General features: G+C 41.7%; 41 non-coding genes across 41 annotated transcripts in view; all 41 read left to right on the top strand.

Annotated features, from left to right (window-relative positions):
• Positions 1 to 654: 654 nt before the first annotated feature.
• Positions 655 to 727, top strand: trnam-cau (transfer RNA methionine (anticodon CAU)). Its single transcript has one exon. It is a non-coding gene; the product is annotated as a tRNA-Met (tRNA).
• Positions 728 to 1,537: 810 nt separating this feature from the next.
• trnam-cau (transfer RNA methionine (anticodon CAU)) lies at positions 1,538 to 1,610 on the top strand. Its single transcript has one exon. It is a non-coding gene; the product is annotated as a tRNA-Met (tRNA).
• Positions 1,611 to 1,984: 374 nt separating this feature from the next.
• On the top strand, positions 1,985 to 2,057 carry trnar-acg (transfer RNA arginine (anticodon ACG)). The gene has a single exon. It is a non-coding gene; the product is annotated as a tRNA-Arg (tRNA).
• Positions 2,058 to 2,422: 365 nt separating this feature from the next.
• trnam-cau (transfer RNA methionine (anticodon CAU)) lies at positions 2,423 to 2,495 on the top strand. Its single transcript has one exon. It is a non-coding gene; the product is annotated as a tRNA-Met (tRNA).
• A 374-nt stretch (positions 2,496 to 2,869) lies between these two features.
• Positions 2,870 to 2,942, top strand: trnar-acg (transfer RNA arginine (anticodon ACG)). Its single transcript has one exon. It is a non-coding gene; the product is annotated as a tRNA-Arg (tRNA).
• Positions 2,943 to 3,313: 371 nt separating this feature from the next.
• On the top strand, positions 3,314 to 3,386 carry trnam-cau (transfer RNA methionine (anticodon CAU)). Its single transcript has one exon. It is a non-coding gene; the product is annotated as a tRNA-Met (tRNA).
• A 374-nt stretch (positions 3,387 to 3,760) lies between these two features.
• Positions 3,761 to 3,833, top strand: trnar-acg (transfer RNA arginine (anticodon ACG)). Its single transcript has one exon. It is a non-coding gene; the product is annotated as a tRNA-Arg (tRNA).
• Positions 3,834 to 4,204: 371 nt separating this feature from the next.
• On the top strand, positions 4,205 to 4,277 carry trnam-cau (transfer RNA methionine (anticodon CAU)). Its single transcript has one exon. It is a non-coding gene; the product is annotated as a tRNA-Met (tRNA).
• A 374-nt stretch (positions 4,278 to 4,651) lies between these two features.
• Positions 4,652 to 4,724, top strand: trnar-acg (transfer RNA arginine (anticodon ACG)). The gene has a single exon. It is a non-coding gene; the product is annotated as a tRNA-Arg (tRNA).
• Positions 4,725 to 5,095: 371 nt separating this feature from the next.
• On the top strand, positions 5,096 to 5,168 carry trnam-cau (transfer RNA methionine (anticodon CAU)). Its single transcript has one exon. It is a non-coding gene; the product is annotated as a tRNA-Met (tRNA).
• Positions 5,169 to 5,986: 818 nt separating this feature from the next.
• On the top strand, positions 5,987 to 6,059 carry trnam-cau (transfer RNA methionine (anticodon CAU)). Its single transcript has one exon. It is a non-coding gene; the product is annotated as a tRNA-Met (tRNA).
• An 810-nt stretch (positions 6,060 to 6,869) lies between these two features.
• On the top strand, positions 6,870 to 6,942 carry trnam-cau (transfer RNA methionine (anticodon CAU)). Its single transcript has one exon. It is a non-coding gene; the product is annotated as a tRNA-Met (tRNA).
• Positions 6,943 to 7,316: 374 nt separating this feature from the next.
• Positions 7,317 to 7,389, top strand: trnar-acg (transfer RNA arginine (anticodon ACG)). Its single transcript has one exon. It is a non-coding gene; the product is annotated as a tRNA-Arg (tRNA).
• A 365-nt stretch (positions 7,390 to 7,754) lies between these two features.
• trnam-cau (transfer RNA methionine (anticodon CAU)) lies at positions 7,755 to 7,827 on the top strand. The gene has a single exon. It is a non-coding gene; the product is annotated as a tRNA-Met (tRNA).
• Positions 7,828 to 8,201: 374 nt separating this feature from the next.
• Positions 8,202 to 8,274, top strand: trnar-acg (transfer RNA arginine (anticodon ACG)). Its single transcript has one exon. It is a non-coding gene; the product is annotated as a tRNA-Arg (tRNA).
• A 371-nt stretch (positions 8,275 to 8,645) lies between these two features.
• Positions 8,646 to 8,718, top strand: trnam-cau (transfer RNA methionine (anticodon CAU)). The gene has a single exon. It is a non-coding gene; the product is annotated as a tRNA-Met (tRNA).
• A 374-nt stretch (positions 8,719 to 9,092) lies between these two features.
• On the top strand, positions 9,093 to 9,165 carry trnar-acg (transfer RNA arginine (anticodon ACG)). Its single transcript has one exon. It is a non-coding gene; the product is annotated as a tRNA-Arg (tRNA).
• Positions 9,166 to 9,536: 371 nt separating this feature from the next.
• trnam-cau (transfer RNA methionine (anticodon CAU)) lies at positions 9,537 to 9,609 on the top strand. The gene has a single exon. It is a non-coding gene; the product is annotated as a tRNA-Met (tRNA).
• A 374-nt stretch (positions 9,610 to 9,983) lies between these two features.
• Positions 9,984 to 10,056, top strand: trnar-acg (transfer RNA arginine (anticodon ACG)). Its single transcript has one exon. It is a non-coding gene; the product is annotated as a tRNA-Arg (tRNA).
• A 371-nt stretch (positions 10,057 to 10,427) lies between these two features.
• On the top strand, positions 10,428 to 10,500 carry trnam-cau (transfer RNA methionine (anticodon CAU)). Its single transcript has one exon. It is a non-coding gene; the product is annotated as a tRNA-Met (tRNA).
• A 374-nt stretch (positions 10,501 to 10,874) lies between these two features.
• Positions 10,875 to 10,947, top strand: trnar-acg (transfer RNA arginine (anticodon ACG)). Its single transcript has one exon. It is a non-coding gene; the product is annotated as a tRNA-Arg (tRNA).
• A 365-nt stretch (positions 10,948 to 11,312) lies between these two features.
• On the top strand, positions 11,313 to 11,385 carry trnam-cau (transfer RNA methionine (anticodon CAU)). Its single transcript has one exon. It is a non-coding gene; the product is annotated as a tRNA-Met (tRNA).
• A 374-nt stretch (positions 11,386 to 11,759) lies between these two features.
• Positions 11,760 to 11,832, top strand: trnar-acg (transfer RNA arginine (anticodon ACG)). The gene has a single exon. It is a non-coding gene; the product is annotated as a tRNA-Arg (tRNA).
• A 371-nt stretch (positions 11,833 to 12,203) lies between these two features.
• Positions 12,204 to 12,276, top strand: trnam-cau (transfer RNA methionine (anticodon CAU)). Its single transcript has one exon. It is a non-coding gene; the product is annotated as a tRNA-Met (tRNA).
• Positions 12,277 to 12,650: 374 nt separating this feature from the next.
• Positions 12,651 to 12,723, top strand: trnar-acg (transfer RNA arginine (anticodon ACG)). The gene has a single exon. It is a non-coding gene; the product is annotated as a tRNA-Arg (tRNA).
• Positions 12,724 to 13,094: 371 nt separating this feature from the next.
• On the top strand, positions 13,095 to 13,167 carry trnam-cau (transfer RNA methionine (anticodon CAU)). Its single transcript has one exon. It is a non-coding gene; the product is annotated as a tRNA-Met (tRNA).
• A 374-nt stretch (positions 13,168 to 13,541) lies between these two features.
• Positions 13,542 to 13,614, top strand: trnar-acg (transfer RNA arginine (anticodon ACG)). Its single transcript has one exon. It is a non-coding gene; the product is annotated as a tRNA-Arg (tRNA).
• A 365-nt stretch (positions 13,615 to 13,979) lies between these two features.
• trnam-cau (transfer RNA methionine (anticodon CAU)) lies at positions 13,980 to 14,052 on the top strand. Its single transcript has one exon. It is a non-coding gene; the product is annotated as a tRNA-Met (tRNA).
• Positions 14,053 to 14,426: 374 nt separating this feature from the next.
• trnar-acg (transfer RNA arginine (anticodon ACG)) lies at positions 14,427 to 14,499 on the top strand. Its single transcript has one exon. It is a non-coding gene; the product is annotated as a tRNA-Arg (tRNA).
• A 371-nt stretch (positions 14,500 to 14,870) lies between these two features.
• trnam-cau (transfer RNA methionine (anticodon CAU)) lies at positions 14,871 to 14,943 on the top strand. Its single transcript has one exon. It is a non-coding gene; the product is annotated as a tRNA-Met (tRNA).
• Positions 14,944 to 15,317: 374 nt separating this feature from the next.
• trnar-acg (transfer RNA arginine (anticodon ACG)) lies at positions 15,318 to 15,390 on the top strand. The gene has a single exon. It is a non-coding gene; the product is annotated as a tRNA-Arg (tRNA).
• A 371-nt stretch (positions 15,391 to 15,761) lies between these two features.
• Positions 15,762 to 15,834, top strand: trnam-cau (transfer RNA methionine (anticodon CAU)). Its single transcript has one exon. It is a non-coding gene; the product is annotated as a tRNA-Met (tRNA).
• A 374-nt stretch (positions 15,835 to 16,208) lies between these two features.
• On the top strand, positions 16,209 to 16,281 carry trnar-acg (transfer RNA arginine (anticodon ACG)). The gene has a single exon. It is a non-coding gene; the product is annotated as a tRNA-Arg (tRNA).
• Positions 16,282 to 16,652: 371 nt separating this feature from the next.
• trnam-cau (transfer RNA methionine (anticodon CAU)) lies at positions 16,653 to 16,725 on the top strand. Its single transcript has one exon. It is a non-coding gene; the product is annotated as a tRNA-Met (tRNA).
• A 374-nt stretch (positions 16,726 to 17,099) lies between these two features.
• Positions 17,100 to 17,172, top strand: trnar-acg (transfer RNA arginine (anticodon ACG)). Its single transcript has one exon. It is a non-coding gene; the product is annotated as a tRNA-Arg (tRNA).
• A 365-nt stretch (positions 17,173 to 17,537) lies between these two features.
• Positions 17,538 to 17,610, top strand: trnam-cau (transfer RNA methionine (anticodon CAU)). The gene has a single exon. It is a non-coding gene; the product is annotated as a tRNA-Met (tRNA).
• Positions 17,611 to 17,984: 374 nt separating this feature from the next.
• Positions 17,985 to 18,057, top strand: trnar-acg (transfer RNA arginine (anticodon ACG)). The gene has a single exon. It is a non-coding gene; the product is annotated as a tRNA-Arg (tRNA).
• Positions 18,058 to 18,428: 371 nt separating this feature from the next.
• Positions 18,429 to 18,501, top strand: trnam-cau (transfer RNA methionine (anticodon CAU)). The gene has a single exon. It is a non-coding gene; the product is annotated as a tRNA-Met (tRNA).
• A 374-nt stretch (positions 18,502 to 18,875) lies between these two features.
• Positions 18,876 to 18,948, top strand: trnar-acg (transfer RNA arginine (anticodon ACG)). Its single transcript has one exon. It is a non-coding gene; the product is annotated as a tRNA-Arg (tRNA).
• Positions 18,949 to 19,319: 371 nt separating this feature from the next.
• trnam-cau (transfer RNA methionine (anticodon CAU)) lies at positions 19,320 to 19,392 on the top strand. The gene has a single exon. It is a non-coding gene; the product is annotated as a tRNA-Met (tRNA).
• Positions 19,393 to 19,766: 374 nt separating this feature from the next.
• Positions 19,767 to 19,779, top strand: part of trnar-acg (transfer RNA arginine (anticodon ACG)) — a 73-nt gene continuing 60 nt past the window's right edge. Inside the window, exon 1 of the tRNA in view lies at positions 19,767 to 19,779. This exon is cut by the window's right edge and continues 60 nt beyond it. This is a non-coding gene — a tRNA (tRNA-Arg).

Here is a 19,779-nt window from a genome sequence, read left to right as displayed (position 1 = left end):
ACTACAGAGACCATGGCTCATGATCCAGATAACTGTCAAACATAGTGCTTGTTTCAAATTAAACACATACCAAGTCTTGTGACTTATGGGACATCTTTTTGTGATAAATGGCCAAAGCTTCTCACTCTATGTTCCCATCATTTCCATTTTCAACCAAACTATCATGATTCTGGAGACTGTGCATTATGGTCTCAATTGATTGCTCACAATGGGCCAGTGCCGCAATGGATAACGCGTCTGACTACGGATCAGAAGATTCTAGGTTCAACTCCTGGCTGGCTCGATGTAACCTATATTGACTCCGTCTTACCATTGTTGGTTCAATTCAAGCCTGACATTGAATCGTAACTTCAAACCATTGTTGTGGTCTTGACTGGAAGCCGCTTTTGTTTTTGTTCATGGAAATGCTTCATTCTTTCAATTTTCAAAAGAATTACTCTTTTGTTTTTGACTGTCTAGAAAAATGCAAATGAAAGCCAAATACAAAGCTGAAAGATTGCATCGTAGCCTAGAGACATTGGGTCGGGATGTGTTTCACTGACTTTTGGAAATAACCAGTAACGTGATCACAAGAAGCCCACCCAGGCACATTGAACGATGCATAATATTTTGTTGTTCTGGGACGTAAAACGTTGCACCAGCAGGTCTATCCTGGCCTCGTTGGCGCAGTAGGTAGCGCGTCAGTCTCATAATCTGAAGGTCGTGAGTTCGACCCTCACACGGGGCACTTCTTTTGACACTATGCTGATGTCCAGTGAGGTTATTGTAGCTTGTTATCTGTGGGTGGTAGCCTCTGACAGTTATGACCTATACAAGCTCCCCTTAGTTTTACTTCATGTTGCTTTTAACTTTAAAATTGATCACAAAATCAAATAGCACAAGTCTTTACTCACTACAGAGACCATGGCTCATGATCCAGATAACTGTCAAACATAGTGCTTGTTTCAAATTAAACACATACCAAGTCTTGTGACTTATGGGACATCTTTTTGTGATAAATGGCCAAAGCTTCTCACTCTATGTTCCCATCATTTCCGTTTTCAACCAAACTATCATGATTCTGGAGACTGCATTATGGTCTCAATTGATTGCTCACATAGGGCCAGTGGCGCAATGTATAATGGATCTGACTACAGATCAGAAGATTCTAGGTTCAACTCCTGGCTGGCTCGATGTAACCTATGGTGACTCTGTCTTACCATAGCTGGTTCAATGCAAGCCTGATATTGCATTGTAACTTCAAAACCATTGTTGTGGTCTTGACTGGAAGCTGTTTTTGTTCATGGAATACTTCATTATTTCAATTTTCAAAAGAATTACTCTTTTGTTTTTGACTGTCTAGAAAAATGCAAATGAAAGCCAAATACAAAGCTGAAAGATTGCATCGTAGCCTAGAGGCATTGGGTCGGGATGTGTTTCACTGACTTTTGGAAATAACCAGTAACGTGATCACAAGAAGCCCACCCAGGCACATTGAACAATGCATAATATTTTGTTGTTCTGGGACGTAAAACGTTGCACCAGCAGGTCTATCCTGGCCTCGTTGGCGCAGTAGGTAGCGCGTCAGTCTCATAATCTGAAGGTCGTGAGTTCGACCCTCACACGGGGCACTTCTTTTGACACTATGCTGACGTCCAGTGAGGTTATTGTAGCTTGTTATTTGTGGGTGGTAGCCTCTGACAGTTATGACCTATACAAGCTCCCCTTAGTTTTACTTCATGTTGCTTTTAACTTTAAAATTGATCACAAAATCAAATAGCACAAGTCTTTACTCACTACAGAGACCATGGCTCATGATCCAGATAACTGTCAAACATAGTGCTTGTTTCAAATTAAACACATACCAAGTCTTGTGACTTATGGGACATCTTTTTGTGATAAATGGCCAAAGCTTCTCACTCTATGTTCCCATCATTTCCATTTTCAACCAAACTATCATGATTCTGGAGACTGTGCATTATGGTCTCAATTGATTGCTCACATAGGGCCAGTGGCGCAATGGATAACGCGTCTGACTACGGATCAGAAGATTCTAGGTTCAACTCCTGGCTGGCTCGATGTAACCTATGGTGACTCTGTCTTACCATGGCTGGTTCAATGCAAGCCTGACATTGCATTGTATCTTCAAACCATTGTTGTGGTCTTGACTGGAAGCCGCTTTTGTTCATGGAAATCCTTCATTCTTTCAATTTTTAAAAGAATTACTCTTTTGTTTTTGACTGTCTAGAAAAATGCAAATGAAAGCCAAATACAAAGCTGAAAGATTGCATCGTAGCCTAGAGGCATTGGGTCGGGATGTGTTTCACTGACTTTTGGAAATAACCAGTAACGTGATCACAAGAAGCCCACCCAGGCACATTGAACAATGCATAATATTTTGTTGTTCTGGGACGTAAAACGTTGCACCAGCAGGTCTATCCCGGCCTCGTTGGCGCAGTAGGTAGCGCGTCAGTCTCATAATCTGAAGGTCGTGAGTTCGACCCTCACACGGGGCACTTCTTTTGACACTATGCTGACGTCCAGTGAGGTTATTGTAGCTTGTTATTTGTGGGTGGTAGCCTCTGACAGTTATGACCTATACAAGCTCCCCTTAGTTTTACTTCATGTTGCTTTTAACTTTAAAATTGATCACAAAATCAAATAGCACAAGTCTTTACTCACTACAGAGACCATGGCTCATGATCCAGATAACTGTCAAACATAGTGCTTGTTTCAAATTAAACACATACCAAGTCTTGTGACTTATGGGACATCTTTTTGTGATAAATGGCCAAAGCTTCTCACTCTATGTTCCCATCATTTCCATTTTCAACCAAACTATCATGATTCTGGAGACTGTGCATTATGGTCTCAATTGATTGCTCACATAGGGCCAGTGGCGCAATGGATAACGCGTCTGACTACGGATCAGAAGATTCTAGGTTCAACTCCTGGCTGGCTCGATGTAACCTATGGTGACTCTGTCTTACCATGGCTGGTTCAATGCAAGCCTGACATTGCATTGTATCTTCAAACCATTGTTGTGGTCTTGACTGGAAGCCGCTTTTGTTTTTGTTCATGGAAATCCTTCATTCTTTCAATTTTTAAAATAATTACTCTTTTGTTTTTGACTGTCTAGAAAAATGCAAATGAAAGCCAAATACAAAGCTGAAAGATTGCATCGTAGCCTAGAGGCATTGGGTCGGGATGTGTTTCACTGACTTTTGGAAATAACCAGTAACGTGATCACAAGAAGCCCACCCAGGCACATTGAACAATGCATAATATTTTGTTGTTCTGGGACGTAAAACGTTGCACCAGCAGGTCTATCCCGGCCTCGTTGGCGCAGTAGGTAGCGCGTCAGTCTCATAATCTGAAGGTCGTGAGTTCGACCCTCACACGGGGCACTTCTTTTGACACTATGCTGACGTCCAGTGAGGTTATTGTAGCTTGTTATTTGTGGGTGGTAGCCTCTGACAGTTATGACCTATACAAGCTCCCCTTAGTTTTACTTCATGTTGCTTTTAACTTTAAAATTGATCACAAAATCAAATAGCACAAGTCTTTACTCACTACAGAGACCATGGCTCATGATCCAGATAACTGTCAAACATAGTGCTTGTTTCAAATTAAACACATACCAAGTCTTGTGACTTATGGGACATCTTTTTGTGATAAATGGCCAAAGCTTCTCACTCTATGTTCCCATCATTTCCATTTTCAACCAAACTATCATGATTCTGGAGACTGTGCATTATGGTCTCAATTGATTGCTCACATAGGGCCAGTGGCGCAATGGATAACGCGTCTGACTACGGATCAGAAGATTCTAGGTTCAACTCCTGGCTGGCTCGATGTAACCTATGGTGACTCTGTCTTACCATGGCTGGTTCAATGCAAGCCTGACATTGCATTGTATCTTCAAACCATTGTTGTGGTCTTGACTGGAAGCCGCTTTTGTTTTTGTTCATGGAAATCCTTCATTCTTTCAATTTTTAAAATAATTACTCTTTTGTTTTTGACTGTCTAGAAAAATGCAAATGAAAGCCAAATACAAAGCTGAAAGATTGCATCGTAGCCTAGAGGCATTGGGTCGGGATGTGTTTCACTGACTTTTGGAAATAACCAGTAACGTGATCACAAGAAGCCCACCCAGGCATATTGAACAATGCATAATATTTTGTTGTTCTGGGACGTAAAACGTTGCACCAGCAGGTCTATCCTGGCCTCGTTGGCGCAGTAGGTAGCGCGTCAGTCTCATAATCTGAAGGTCGTGAGTTCGACCCTCATACGGGGCACTTCTTTTGACACTATGCTGACGTCCAGTGAGGTTATTGTAGCTTGTTATTTGTGGGTGGTAGCCTCTGACAGTTATGACCTATACAAGCTCCCCTTAGTGTTACTTCATGTTGCTTTTAACTTTAAAATTGATCACAAAACCAAATAGCACAAGTCTTTACTCACTACAGAGACCATGGCTCATGATCCAGATAACTGTCAAACATAGTGCTTGTTTCAAATTAAACACATACCAAGTCTTGCGACTTATGGGACATCTTTTTGTGATAAATGGCCAAAGCTTCTCACTCTATGTTCCCATCATTTCCATTTTCAGCCAAACTATCATGATTCTGGAGATTGTGCATTATGGTCTCAATTGATTGCTCACATAGGGCCAGTGGCGCAATGGATAACGCGTCTGACTACGGATCAGAAGATTCTAGGTTCAACTCCTGGCTGGCTCGATGTAACCTATGGTGACTCTGTCTTACCATGGCTGGTTCAATGCAAGCCTGACATTGCATTGTATCTTCAAACCATTGTTGTGGTCTTGACTGGAAGCCGCTTTTGTTTTTGTTCATGGAAATCCTTCATTCTTTCAATTTTTAAAAGAATTACTCTTTTGTTTTTGACTGTCTAGAAAAATGCAAATGAAAGCCAAATACAAAGCTGAAAGATTGCATCGTAGCCTAGAGGCATTGGGTCGGGATGTGTTTCACTGACTTTTGGAAATAACCAGTAACGTGATCACAAGAAGCCCACCCAGGCACATTGAACAATGCATAATATTTTGTTGTTCTGGGACGTAAAACGTTGCACCAGCAGGTCTATCCCGGCCTCGTTGGCGCAGTAGGTAGCGCGTCAGTCTCATAATCTGAAGGTCGTGAGTTCGACCCTCACACGGGGCACTTCTTTTGACACTATGCTGACGTCCAGTGAGGTTATTGTAGCTTGTTATTTGTGGGTGGTAGCCTCTGACAGTTATGACCTATACAAGCTCCCCTTAGTTTTACTTCATGTTGCTTTTAACTTTAAAATTGATCACAAAATCAAATAGCACAAGTCTTTACTCACTACAGAGACCATGGCTCATGATCCAGATAACTGTCAAACATAGTGCTTGTTTCAAATTAAACACATACCAAGTCTTGTGACTTATGGGACATCTTTTTGTGATAAATGGCCAAAGCTTCTCACTCTATGTTCCCATCATTTCCATTTTCAACCAAACTATCATGATTCTGGAGACTGTGCATTATGGTCTCAATTGATTGCTCACAATGGGCCAGTGCCGCAATGGATAACGCGTCTGACTACGGATCAGAAGATTCTAGGTTCAACTCCTGGCTGGCTCGATGTAACCTATATTGACTCCGTCTTACCATTGTTGGTTCAATTCAAGCCTGACATTGAATCGTAACTTCAAACCATTGTTGTGGTCTTGACTGGAAGCCGCTTTTGTTTTTGTTCATGGAAATGCTTCATTCTTTCAATTTTCAAAAGAATTACTCTTTTGTTTTTGACTGTCTAGAAAAATGCAAATGAAAGCCAAATACAAAGCTGAAAGATTGCATCGTAGCCTAGAGACATTGGGTCGGGATGTGTTTCACTGACTTTTGGAAATAACCAGTAACGTGATCACAAGAAGCCCACCCAGGCACATTGAACGATGCATAATATTTTGTTGTTCTGGGACGTAAAACGTTGCACCAGCAGGTCTATCCTGGCCTCGTTGGCGCAGTAGGTAGCGCGTCAGTCTCATAATCTGAAGGTCGTGAGTTCGACCCTCACACGGGGCACTTCTTTTGACACTATGCTGATGTCCAGTGAGGTTATTGTAGCTTGTTATCTGTGGGTGGTAGCCTCTGACAGTTATGACCTATACAAGCTCCCCTTAGTTTTACTTCATGTTGCTTTTAACTTTAAAATTGATCACAAAATCAAATAGCACAAGTCTTTACTCACTACAGAGACCATGGCTCATGATCCAGATAACTGTCAAACATAGTGCTTGTTTCAAATTAAACACATACCAAGTCTTGTGACTTATGGGACATCTTTTTGTGATAAATAGCCAAAGCTTCTCACTCTATGTTCCCATCATTTCCGTTTTCAACCAAACTATCATGATTCTGGAGACTGCATTATGGTCTCAATTGATTGCTCACATAGGGCCAGTGGCGCAATGTATAATGGATCTGACTACAGATCAGAAGATTCTAGGTTCAACTCCTGGCTGGCTCGATGTAACCTATGGTGACTCTGTCTTACCATAGCTGGTTCAATGCAAGCCTGATATTGCATTGTAACTTCAAAACCATTGTTGTGGTCTTGACTGGAAGCTGTTTTTGTTCATGGAATACTTCATTATTTCAATTTTCAAAAGAATTACTCTTTTGTTTTTGACTGTCTAGAAAAATGCAAATGAAAGCCAAATACAAAGCTGAAAGATTGCATCGTAGCCTAGAGGCATTGGGTCGGGATGTGTTTCACTGACTTTTGGAAATAACCAGTAACGTGATCACAAGAAGCCCACCCAGGCACATTGAACAATGCATAATATTTTGTTGTTCTGGGACGTAAAACGTTGCACCAGCAGGTCTATCCTGGCCTCGTTGGCGCAGTAGGTAGCGCGTCAGTCTCATAATCTGAAGGTCGTGAGTTCGACCCTCACACGGGGCACTTCTTTTGACACTATGCTGACGTCCAGTGAGGTTATTGTAGCTTGTTATTTGTGGGTGGTAGCCTCTGACAGTTATGACCTATACAAGCTCCCCTTAGTTTTACTTCATGTTGCTTTTAACTTTAAAATTGATCACAAAATCAAATAGCACAAGTCTTTACTCACTACAGAGACCATGGCTCATGATCCAGATAACTGTCAAACATAGTGCTTGTTTCAAATTAAACACATACCAAGTCTTGTGACTTATGGGACATCTTTTTGTGATAAATGGCCAAAGCTTCTCACTCTATGTTCCCATCATTTCCATTTTCAACCAAACTATCATGATTCTGGAGACTGTGCATTATGGTCTCAATTGATTGCTCACATAGGGCCAGTGGCGCAATGGATAACGCGTCTGACTACGGATCAGAAGATTCTAGGTTCAACTCCTGGCTGGCTCGATGTAACCTATGGTGACTCTGTCTTACCATGGCTGGTTCAATGCAAGCCTGACATTGCATTGTATCTTCAAACCATTGTTGTGGTCTTGACTGGAAGCCGCTTTTGTTCATGGAAATCCTTCATTCTTTCAATTTTTAAAAGAATTACTCTTTTGTTTTTGACTGTCTAGAAAAATGCAAATGAAAGCCAAATACAAAGCTGAAAGATTGCATCGTAGCCTAGAGGCATTGGGTCGGGATGTGTTTCACTGACTTTTGGAAATAACCAGTAACGTGATCACAAGAAGCCCACCCAGGCACATTGAACAATGCATAATATTTTGTTGTTCTGGGACGTAAAACGTTGCACCAGCAGGTCTATCCCGGCCTCGTTGGCGCAGTAGGTAGCGCGTCAGTCTCATAATCTGAAGGTCGTGAGTTCGACCTTCACACGGGGCACTTCTTTTGACACTATGCTGACGTCCAGTGAGGTTATTGTAGCTTGTTATTTGTGGGTGGTAGCCTCTGACAGTTATGACCTATACAAGCTCCCCTTAGTTTTACTTCATGTTGCTTTTAACTTTAAAATTGATCACAAAATCAAATAGCACAAGTCTTTACTCACTACAGAGACCATGGCTCATGATCCAGATAACTGTCAAACATAGTGCTTGTTTCAAATTAAACACATACCAAGTCTTGTGACTTATGGGACATCTTTTTGTGATAAATGGCCAAAGCTTCTCACTCTATGTTCCCATCATTTCCATTTTCAACCAAACTATCATGATTCTGGAGACTGTGCATTATGGTCTCAATTGATTGCTCACATAGGGCCAGTGGCGCAATGGATAACGCGTCTGACTACGGATCAGAAGATTCTAGGTTCAACTCCTGGCTGGCTCGATGTAACCTATGGTGACTCTGTCTTACCATGGCTGGTTCAATGCAAGCCTGACATTGCATTGTATCTTCAAACCATTGTTGTGGTCTTGACTGGAAGCCGCTTTTGTTTTTGTTCATGGAAATCCTTCATTCTTTCAATTTTTAAAATAATTACTCTTTTGTTTTTGACTGTCTAGAAAAATGCAAATGAAAGCCAAATACAAAGCTGAAAGATTGCATCGTAGCCTAGAGGCATTGGGTCGGGATGTGTTTCACTGACTTTTGGAAATAACCAGTAACGTGATCACAAGAAGCCCACCCAGGCATATTGAACAATGCATAATATTTTGTTGTTCTGGGACGTAAAACGTTGCACCAGCAGGTCTATCCTGGCCTCGTTGGCGCAGTAGGTAGCGCGTCAGTCTCATAATTTGAAGGTCGTGAGTTCGACCCTCATACGGGGCACTTCTTTTGACACTATGCTGACGTCCAGTGAGGTTATTGTAGCTTGTTATTTGTGGGTGGTAGCCTCTGACAGTTATGACCTATACAAGCTCCCCTTAGTGTTACTTCATGTTGCTTTTAACTTTAAAATTGATCACAAAACCAAATAGCACAAGTCTTTACTCACTACAGAGACCATGGCTCATGATCCAGATAACTGTCAAACATAGTGCTTGTTTCAAATTAAACACATACCAAGTCTTGCGACTTATGGGACATCTTTTTGTGATAAATGGCCAAAGCTTCTCACTCTATGTTCCCATCATTTCCATTTTCAGCCAAACTATCATGATTCTGGAGATTGTGCATTATGGTCTCAATTCATTGCTCACATAGGGCCAGTGGCGCAATGGATAACGCGTCTGACTACGGATCAGAAGATTCTAGGTTCAACTCCTGGCTGGCTCGATGTAACCTATGGTGACTCTGTCTTACCATGGCTGGTTCAATGCAAGCCTGACATTGCATTGTATCTTCAAACCATTGTTGTGGTCTTGACTGGAAGCCGCTTTTGTTTTTGTTCATGGAAATCCTTCATTCTTTCAATTTTTAAAAGAATTACTCTTTTGTTTTTGACTGTCTAGAAAAATGCAAATGAAAGCCAAATACAAAGCTGAAAGATTGCATCGTAGCCTAGAGGCATTGGGTCGGGATGTGTTTCACTGACTTTTGGAAATAACCAGTAACGTGATCACAAGAAGCCCACCCAGGCACATTGAACAATGCATAATATTTTGTTGTTCTGGGACGTAAAACGTTGCACCAGCAGGTCTATCCCGGCCTCGTTGGCGCAGTAGGTAGCGCGTCAGTCTCATAATCTGAAGGTCGTGAGTTCGACCCTCACACGGGGCACTTCTTTTGACACTATGCTGACGTCCAGTGAGGTTATTGTAGCTTGTTATTTGTGGGTGGTAGCCTCTGACAGTTATGACCTATACAAGCTCCCCTTAGTTTTACTTCATGTTGCTTTTAACTTTAAAATTGATCACAAAATCAAATAGCACAAGTCTTTACTCACTACAGAGACCATGGCTCATGATCCAGATAACTGTCAAACATAGTGCTTGTTTCAAATTAAACACATACCAAGTCTTGTGACTTATGGGACATCTTTTTGTGATAAATGGCCAAAGCTTCTCACTCTATGTTCCCATCATTTCCATTTTCAACCAAACTATCATGATTCTGGAGACTGTGCATTATGGTCTCAATTGATTGCTCACATAGGGCCAGTGGCGCAATGGATAACGCGTCTGACTACGGATCAGAAGATTCTAGGTTCAACTCCTGGCTGGCTCGATGTAACCTATGGTGACTCTGTCTTACCATGGCTGGTTCAATGCAAGCCTGACATTGCATTGTATCTTCAAACCATTGTTGTGGTCTTGACTGGAAGCCGCTTTTGTTTTTGTTCATGGAAATCCTTCATTCTTTCAATTTTTAAAAGAATTACTCTTTTGTTTTTGACTGTCTAGAAAAATGCAAATGAAAGCCAAATACAAAGCTGAAAGATTGCATCGTAGCCTAGAGGCATTGGGTCGGGATGTGTTTCACTGACTTTTGGAAATAACCAGTAACGTGATCACAAGAAGCCCACCCAGGCACATTGAACAATGCATAATATTTTGTTGTTCTGGGACGTAAAACGTTGCACCAGCAGGTCTATCCCGGCCTCGTTGGCGCAGTAGGTAGCGCGTCAGTCTCATAATCTGAAGGTCATGAGTTCGACCCTCACACGGGGCACTTCTTTTGACACTATGCTGACGTCCAGTGAGGTTATTGTAGCTTGTTATTTGTGGGTGGTAGCCTCTGACAGTTATGACCTATACAAGCTCCCCTTAGTTTTACTTCATGTTGCTTTTAACTTTAAAATTGGTCACAAAATCAAATAGCACAAGTCTTTACTCACTACAGAGACCATGGCTCATGATCCAGATAACTGTCAAACATAGTGCTTGTTTCAAATTAAACACATACCAAGTCTTGTGACTTATGGGACATCTTTTTGTGATAAATGGCCAAAGCTTCTCACTCTATGTTCCCATCATTTCCATTTTCAACCAAACTATCATGATTCTGGAGACTGTGCATTATGGTCTCAATTGATTGCTCACATAGGGCCAGTGGCGCAATGGATAACGCGTCTGACTACGGATCAGAAGATTCTAGGTTCAACTCCTGGCTGGCTCGATGTAACCTATGGTGACTCTGTCTTACCATGGCTGGTTCAATGCAAGCCTGACATTGCATTGTATCTTCAAACCATTGTTGTGGTCTTGACTGGAAGCCGTTTTTGTTCATGGAAATCCTTCATTCTTTCAATTTTTAAAAGAATTACTCTTTTGTTTTTGACTGTCTAGAAAAATGCAAATGAAAGCCAAATACAAAGCTGAAAGATTGCATCGTAGCCTAGAGGCATTGGGTCGGGATGTGTTTCACTGACTTTTGGAAATAACCAGTAACGTGATCACAAGAAGCCCACCCAGGCACATTGAACAATGCATAATATTTTGTTGTTCTGGGACGTAAAACGTTGCACCAGCAGGTCTATCCCGGCCTCGTTGGCGCAGTAGGTAGCGCGTCAGTCTCATAATCTGAAGGTCGTGAGTTCGACCCTCACACGGGGCACTTCTTTTGACACTATGCTGACGTCCAGTGAGGTTATTGTAGCTTGTTATTTGTGGGTGGTAGCCTCTGACAGTTATGACCTATACAAGCTCCCCTTAGTTTTACTTCATGTTGCTTTTAACTTTAAAATTGATCACAAAATCAAATAGCACAAGTCTTTACTCACTACAGAGACCATGGCTCATGATCCAGATAACTGTCAAACATAGTGCTTGTTTCAAATTAAACACATACCAAGTCTTGTGACTTATGGGACATCTTTTTGTGATAAATGGCCAAAGCTTCTCACTCTATGTTCCCATCATTTCCATTTTCAACCAAACTATCATGATTCTGGAGACTGTGCATTATGGTCTCAATTGATTGCTCACATAGGGCCAGTGGCGCAATGGATAACGCGTCTGACTACGGATCAGAAGATTCTAGGTTCAACTCCTGGCTGGCTCGATGTAACCTATGGTGACTCTGTCTTACCATGGCTGGTTCAATGCAAGCCTGACATTGCATTGTATCTTCAAACCATTGTTGTGGTCTTGACTGGAAGCCGCTTTTGTTTTTGTTCATGGAAATCCTTCATTCTTTCAATTTTTAAAATAATTACTCTTTTGTTTTTGACTGTCTAGAAAAATGCAAATGAAAGCCAAATACAAAGCTGAAAGATTGCATCGTAGCCTAGAGGCATTGGGTCGGGATGTGTTTCACTGACTTTTGGAAATAACCAGTAACGTGATCACAAGAAGCCCACCCAGGCATATTGAACAATGCATAATATTTTGTTGTTCTGGGACGTAAAACGTTGCACCAGCAGGTCTATCCTGGCCTCGTTGGCGCAGTAGGTAGCGCGTCAGTCTCATAATCTGAAGGTCGTGAGTTCGACCCTCATACGGGGCACTTCTTTTGACACTATGCTGACGTCCAGTGAGGTTATTGTAGCTTGTTATTTGTGGGTGGTAGCCTCTGACAGTTATGACCTATACAAGCTCCCCTTAGTGTTACTTCATGTTGCTTTTAACTTTAAAATTGATCACAAAACCAAATAGCACAAGTCTTTACTCACTACAGAGACCATGGCTCATGATCCAGATAACTGTCAAACATAGTGCTTGTTTCAAATTAAACACATACCAAGTCTTGCGACTTATGGGACATCTTTTTGTGATAAATGGCCAAAGCTTCTCACTCTATGTTCCCATCATTTCCATTTTCAGCCAAACTATCATGATTCTGGAGATTGTGCATTATGGTCTCAATTCATTGCTCACATAGGGCCAGTGGCGCAATGGATAACGCGTCTGACTACGGATCAGAAGATTCTAGGTTCAACTCCTGGCTGGCTCGATGTAACCTATGGTGACTCTGTCTTACCATGGCTGGTTCAATGCAAGCCTGACATTGCATTGTATCTTCAAACCATTGTTGTGGTCTTGACTGGAAGCCGCTTTTGTTTTTGTTCATGGAAATCCTTCATTCTTTCAATTTTTAAAAGAATTACTCTTTTGTTTTTGACTGTCTAGAAAAATGCAAATGAAAGCCAAATACAAAGCTGAAAGATTGCATCGTAGCCTAGAGGCATTGGGTCGGGATGTGTTTCACTGACTTTTGGAAATAACCAGTAACGTGATCACAAGAAGCCCACCCAGGCACATTGAACAATGCATAATATTTTGTTGTTCTGGGACGTAAAACGTTGCACCAGCAGGTCTATCCCGGCCTCGTTGGCGCAGTAGGTAGCGCGTCAGTCTCATAATCTGAAGGTCGTGAGTTCGACCCTCACACGGGGCACTTCTTTTGACACTATGCTGACGTCCAGTGAGGTTATTGTAGCTTGTTATTTGTGGGTGGTAGCCTCTGACAGTTATGACCTATACAAGCTCCCCTTAGTTTTACTTCATGTTGCTTTTAACTTTAAAATTGATCACAAAATCAAATAGCACAAGTCTTTACTCACTACAGAGACCATGGCTCATGATCCAGATAACTGTCAAACATAGTGCTTGTTTCAAATTAAACACATACCAAGTCTTGTGACTTATGGGACATCTTTTTGTGATAAATGGCCAAAGCTTCTCACTCTATGTTCCCATCATTTCCATTTTCAACCAAACTATCATGATTCTGGAGATTGTGCATTATGGTCTCAATTGATTGCTCACATAGGGCCAGTGGCGCAATGGATAACGCGTCTGACTACGGATCAGAAGATTCTAGGTTCAACTCCTGGCTGGCTCGATGTAACCTATGGTGACTCTGTCTTACCATGGCTGGTTCAATGCAAGCCTGACATTGCATTGTATCTTCAAACCATTGTTGTGGTCTTGACTGGAAGCCGCTTTTGTTCATGGAAATCCTTCATTCTTTCAATTTTTAAAAGAATTACTCTTTTGTTTTTGACTGTCTAGAAAAATGCAAATGAAAGCCAAATACAAAGCTGAAAGATTGCATCGTAGCCTAGAGGCATTGGGTCGGGATGTGTTTCACTGACTTTTGGAAATAACCAGTAACGTGATCACAAGAAGCCCACCCAGGCACATTGAACAATGCATAATATTTTGTTGTTCTGGGACGTAAAACGTTGCACCAGCAGGTCTATCCCGGCCTCGTTGGCGCAGTAGGTAGCGCGTCAGTCTCATAATCTGAAGGTCGTGAGTTCGACCTTCACACGGGGCACTTCTTTTGACACTATGCTGACGTCCAGTGAGGTTATTGTAGCTTGTTATTTGTGGGTGGTAGCCTCTGACAGTTATGACCTATACAAGCTCCCCTTAGTTTTACTTCATGTTGCTTTTAACTTTAAAATTGATCACAAAATCAAATAGCACAAGTCTTTACTCACTACAGAGACCATGGCTCATGATCCAGATAACTGTCAAACATAGTGCTTGTTTCAAATTAAACACATACCAAGTCTTGTGACTTATGGGACATCTTTTTGTGATAAATGGCCAAAGCTTCTCACTCTATGTTCCCATCATTTCCATTTTCAACCAAACTATCATGATTCTGGAGACTGTGCATTATGGTCTCAATTGATTGCTCACATAGGGCCAGTGGCGCAATGGATAACGCGTCTGACTACGGATCAGAAGATTCTAGGTTCAACTTCTGGCTGGCTCGATGTAACCTATGGTGACTCTGTCTTACCATGGCTGGTTCAATGCAAGCCTGACATTGCATTGTATCTTCAAACCATTGTTGTGGTCTTGACTGGAAGCCGCTTTTGTTTTTGTTCATGGAAATCCTTCATTCTTTCAATTTTTAAAATAATTACTCTTTTGTTTTTGACTGTCTAGAAAAATGCAAATGAAAGCCAAATACAAAGCTGAAAGATTGCATCGTAGCCTAGAGGCATTGGGTCGGGATGTGTTTCACTGACTTTTGGAAATAACCAGTAACGTGATCACAAGAAGCCCACCCAGGCATATTGAACAATGCATAATATTTTGTTGTTCTGGGACGTAAAACGTTGCACCAGCAGGTCTATCCTGGCCTCGTTGGCGCAGTAGGTAGCGCGTCAGTCTCATAATTTGAAGGTCGTGAGTTCGACCCTCATACGGGGCACTTCTTTTGACACTATGCTGACGTCCAGTGAGGTTATTGTAGCTTGTTATTTGTGGGTGGTAGCCTCTGACAGTTATGACCTATACAAGCTCCCCTTAGTGTTACTTCATGTTGCTTTTAACTTTAAAATTGATCACAAAACCAAATAGCACAAGTCTTTACTCACTACAGAGACCATGGCTCATGATCCAGATAACTGTCAAACATAGTGCTTGTTTCAAATTAAACACATACCAAGTCTTGCGACTTATGGGACATCTTTTTGTGATAAATGGCCAAAGCTTCTCACTCTATGTTCCCATCATTTCCATTTTCAGCCAAACTATCATGATTCTGGAGATTGTGCATTATGGTCTCAATTCATTGCTCACATAGGGCCAGTGGCGCAATGGATAACGCGTCTGACTACGGATCAGAAGATTCTAGGTTCAACTCCTGGCTGGCTCGATGTAACCTATGGTGACTCTGTCTTACCATGGCTGGTTCAATGCAAGCCTGACATTGCATTGTATCTTCAAACCATTGTTGTGGTCTTGACTGGAAGCCGCTTTTGTTTTTGTTCATGGAAATCCTTCATTCTTTCAATTTTTAAAAGAATTACTCTTTTGTTTTTGACTGTCTAGAAAAATGCAAATGAAAGCCAAATACAAAGCTGAAAGATTGCATCGTAGCCTAGAGGCATTGGGTCGGGATGTGTTTCACTGACTTTTGGAAATAACCAGTAACGTGATCACAAGAAGCCCACCCAGGCACATTGAACAATGCATAATATTTTGTTGTTCTGGGACGTAAAACGTTGCACCAGCAGGTCTATCCCGGCCTCGTTGGCGCAGTAGGTAGCGCGTCAGTCTCATAATCTGAAGGTCGTGAGTTCGACCCTCACACGGGGCACTTCTTTTGACACTATGCTGACGTCCAGTGAGGTTATTGTAGCTTGTTATTTGTGGGTGGTAGCCTCTGACAGTTATGACCTATACAAGCTCCCCTTAGTTTTACTTCATGTTGCTTTTAACTTTAAAATTGATCACAAAATCAAATAGCACAAGTCTTTACTCACTACAGAGACCATGGCTCATGATCCAGATAACTGTCAAACATAGTGCTTGTTTCAAATTAAACACATACCAAGTCTTGTGACTTATGGGACATCTTTTTGTGATAAATGGCCAAAGCTTCTCACTCTATGTTCCCATCATTTCCATTTTCAACCAAACTATCATGATTCTGGAGACTGTGCATTATGGTCTCAATTGATTGCTCACATAGGGCCAGTGGCGCAATGGATAACGCGTCTGACTACGGATCAGAAGATTCTAGGTTCAACTCCTGGCTGGCTCGATGTAACCTATGGTGACTCTGTCTTACCATGGCTGGTTCAATGCAAGCCTGACATTGCATTGTATCTTCAAACCATTGTTGTGGTCTTGACTGGAAGCCGCTTTTGTTTTTGTTCATGGAAATCCTTCATTCTTTCAATTTTTAAAAGAATTACTCTTTTGTTTTTGACTGTCTAGAAAAATGCAAATGAAAGCCAAATACAAAGCTGAAAGATTGCATCGTAGCCTAGAGGCATTGGGTCGGGATGTGTTTCACTGACTTTTGGAAATAACCAGTAACGTGATCACAAGAAGCCCACCCAGGCACATTGAACAATGCATAATATTTTGTTGTTCTGGGACGTAAAACGTTGCACCAGCAGGTCTATCCCGGCCTCGTTGGCGCAGTAGGTAGCGCGTCAGTCTCATAATCTGAAGGTCATGAGTTCGACCCTCACACGGGGCACTTCTTTTGACACTATGCTGACGTCCAGTGAGGTTATTGTAGCTTGTTATTTGTGGGTGGTAGCCTCTGACAGTTATGACCTATACAAGCTCCCCTTAGTTTTACTTCATGTTGCTTTTAACTTTAAAATTGATCACAAAATCAAATAGCACAAGTCTTTACTCACTACAGAGACCATGGCTCATGATCCAGATAACTGTCAAACATAGTGCTTGTTTCAAATTAAACACATACCAAGTCTTGTGACTTATGGGACATCTTTTTGTGATAAATGGCCAAAGCTTCTCACTCTATGTTCCCATCATTTCCATTTTCAACCAAACTATCATGATTCTGGAGACTGTGCATTATGGTCTCAATTGATTGCTCACATAGGGCCAGTGGCGCAATGGATAACGCGTCTGACTACGGATCAGAAGATTCTAGGTTCAACTCCTGGCTGGCTCGATGTAACCTATGGTGACTCTGTCTTACCATGGCTGGTTCAATGCAAGCCTGACATTGCATTGTATCTTCAAACCATTGTTGTGGTCTTGACTGGAAGCCGTTTTTGTTCATGGAAATCCTTCATTCTTTCAATTTTTAAAAGAATTACTCTTTTGTTTTTGACTGTCTAGAAAAATGCAAATGAAAGCCAAATACAAAGCTGAAAGATTGCATCGTAGCCTAGAGGCATTGGGTCGGGATGTGTTTCACTGACTTTTGGAAATAACCAGTAACGTGATCACAAGAAGCCCACCCAGGCACATTGAACAATGCATAATATTTTGTTGTTCTGGGACGTAAAACGTTGCACCAGCAGGTCTATCCCGGCCTCGTTGGCGCAGTAGGTAGCGCGTCAGTCTCATAATCTGAAGGTCGTGAGTTCGACCCTCACACGGGGCACTTCTTTTGACACTATGCTGACGTCCAGTGAGGTTATTGTAGCTTGTTATTTGTGGGTGGTAGCCTCTGACAGTTATGACCTATACAAGCTCCCCTTAGTTTTACTTCATGTTGCTTTTAACTTTAAAATTGATCACAAAATCAAATAGCACAAGTCTTTACTCACTACAGAGACCATGGCTCATGATCCAGATAACTGTCAAACATAGTGCTTGTTTCAAATTAAACACATACCAAGTCTTGTGACTTATGGGACATCTTTTTGTGATAAATGGCCAAAGCTTCTCACTCTATGTTCCCATCATTTCCATTTTCAACCAAACTATCATGATTCTGGAGACTGTGCATTATGGTCTCAATTGATTGCTCACATAGGGCCAGTGGCGCAATGGATAACGCGTCTGACTACGGATCAGAAGATTCTAGGTTCAACTCCTGGCTGGCTCGATGTAACCTATGGTGACTCTGTCTTACCATGGCTGGTTCAATGCAAGCCTGACATTGCATTGTATCTTCAAACCATTGTTGTGGTCTTGACTGGAAGCCGCTTTTGTTTTTGTTCATGGAAATCCTTCATTCTTTCAATTTTTAAAATAATTACTCTTTTGTTTTTGACTGTCTAGAAAAATGCAAATGAAAGCCAAATACAAAGCTGAAAGATTGCATCGTAGCCTAGAGGCATTGGGTCGGGATGTGTTTCACTGACTTTTGGAAATAACCAGTAACGTGATCACAAGAAGCCCACCCAGGCATATTGAACAATGCATAATATTTTGTTGTTCTGGGACGTAAAACGTTGCACCAGCAGGTCTATCCTGGCCTCGTTGGCGCAGTAGGTAGCGCGTCAGTCTCATAATCTGAAGGTCGTGAGTTCGACCCTCATACGGGGCACTTCTTTTGACACTATGCTGACGTCCAGTGAGGTTATTGTAGCTTGTTATTTGTGGGTGGTAGCCTCTGACAGTTATGACCTATACAAGCTCCCCTTAGTGTTACTTCATGTTGCTTTTAACTTTAAAATTGATCACAAAACCAAATAGCACAAGTCTTTACTCACTACAGAGACCATGGCTCATGATCCAGATAACTGTCAAACATAGTGCTTGTTTCAAATTAAACACATACCAAGTCTTGCGACTTATGGGACATCTTTTTGTGATAAATGGCCAAAGCTTCTCACTCTATGTTCCCATCATTTCCATTTTCAGCCAAACTATCATGATTCTGGAGATTGTGCATTATGGTCTCAATTCATTGCTCACATAGGGCCAGTGGCGCAATGGATAACGCGTCTGACTACGGATCAGAAGATTCTAGGTTCAACTCCTGGCTGGCTCGATGTAACCTATGGTGACTCTGTCTTACCATGGCTGGTTCAATGCAAGCCTGACATTGCATTGTATCTTCAAACCATTGTTGTGGTCTTGACTGGAAGCCGCTTTTGTTTTTGTTCATGGAAATCCTTCATTCTTTCAATTTTTAAAAGAATTACTCTTTTGTTTTTGACTGTCTAGAAAAATGCAAATGAAAGCCAAATACAAAGCTGAAAGATTGCATCGTAGCCTAGAGGCATTGGGTCGGGATGTGTTTCACTGACTTTTGGAAATAACCAGTAACGTGATCACAAGAAGCCCACCCAGGCACATTGAACAATGCATAATATTTTGTTGTTCTGGGACGTAAAACGTTGCACCAGCAGGTCTATCCCGGCCTCGTTGGCGCAGTAGGTAGCGCGTCAGTCTCATAATCTGAAGGTCGTGAGTTCGACCCTCACACGGGGCACTTCTTTTGACACTATGCTGACGTCCAGTGAGGTTATTGTAGCTTGTTATTTGTGGGTGGTAGCCTCTGACAGTTATGACCTATACAAGCTCCCCTTAGTTTTACTTCATGTTGCTTTTAACTTTAAAATTGATCACAAAATCAAATAGCACAAGTCTTTACTCACTACAGAGACCATGGCTCATGATCCAGATAACTGTCAAACATAGTGCTTGTTTCAAATTAAACACATACCAAGTCTTGTGACTTATGGGACATCTTTTTGTGATAAATGGCCAAAGCTTCTCACTCTATGTTCCCATCATTTCCATTTTCAACCAAACTATCATGATTCTGGAGATTGTGCATTATGGTCTCAATTGATTGCTCACATAGGGCCAGTGGCGC

The sequence above is a fragment of the Nothobranchius furzeri genome, chromosome 18, assembly GCF_043380555.1.
Source record: "Nothobranchius furzeri strain GRZ-AD chromosome 18, NfurGRZ-RIMD1, whole genome shotgun sequence".
NCBI classification, from domain to species: Eukaryota; Metazoa; Chordata; class Actinopteri; order Cyprinodontiformes; family Nothobranchiidae; genus Nothobranchius; species Nothobranchius furzeri.
This window is presented reverse-complemented; position numbering and strand designations above follow the sequence as displayed.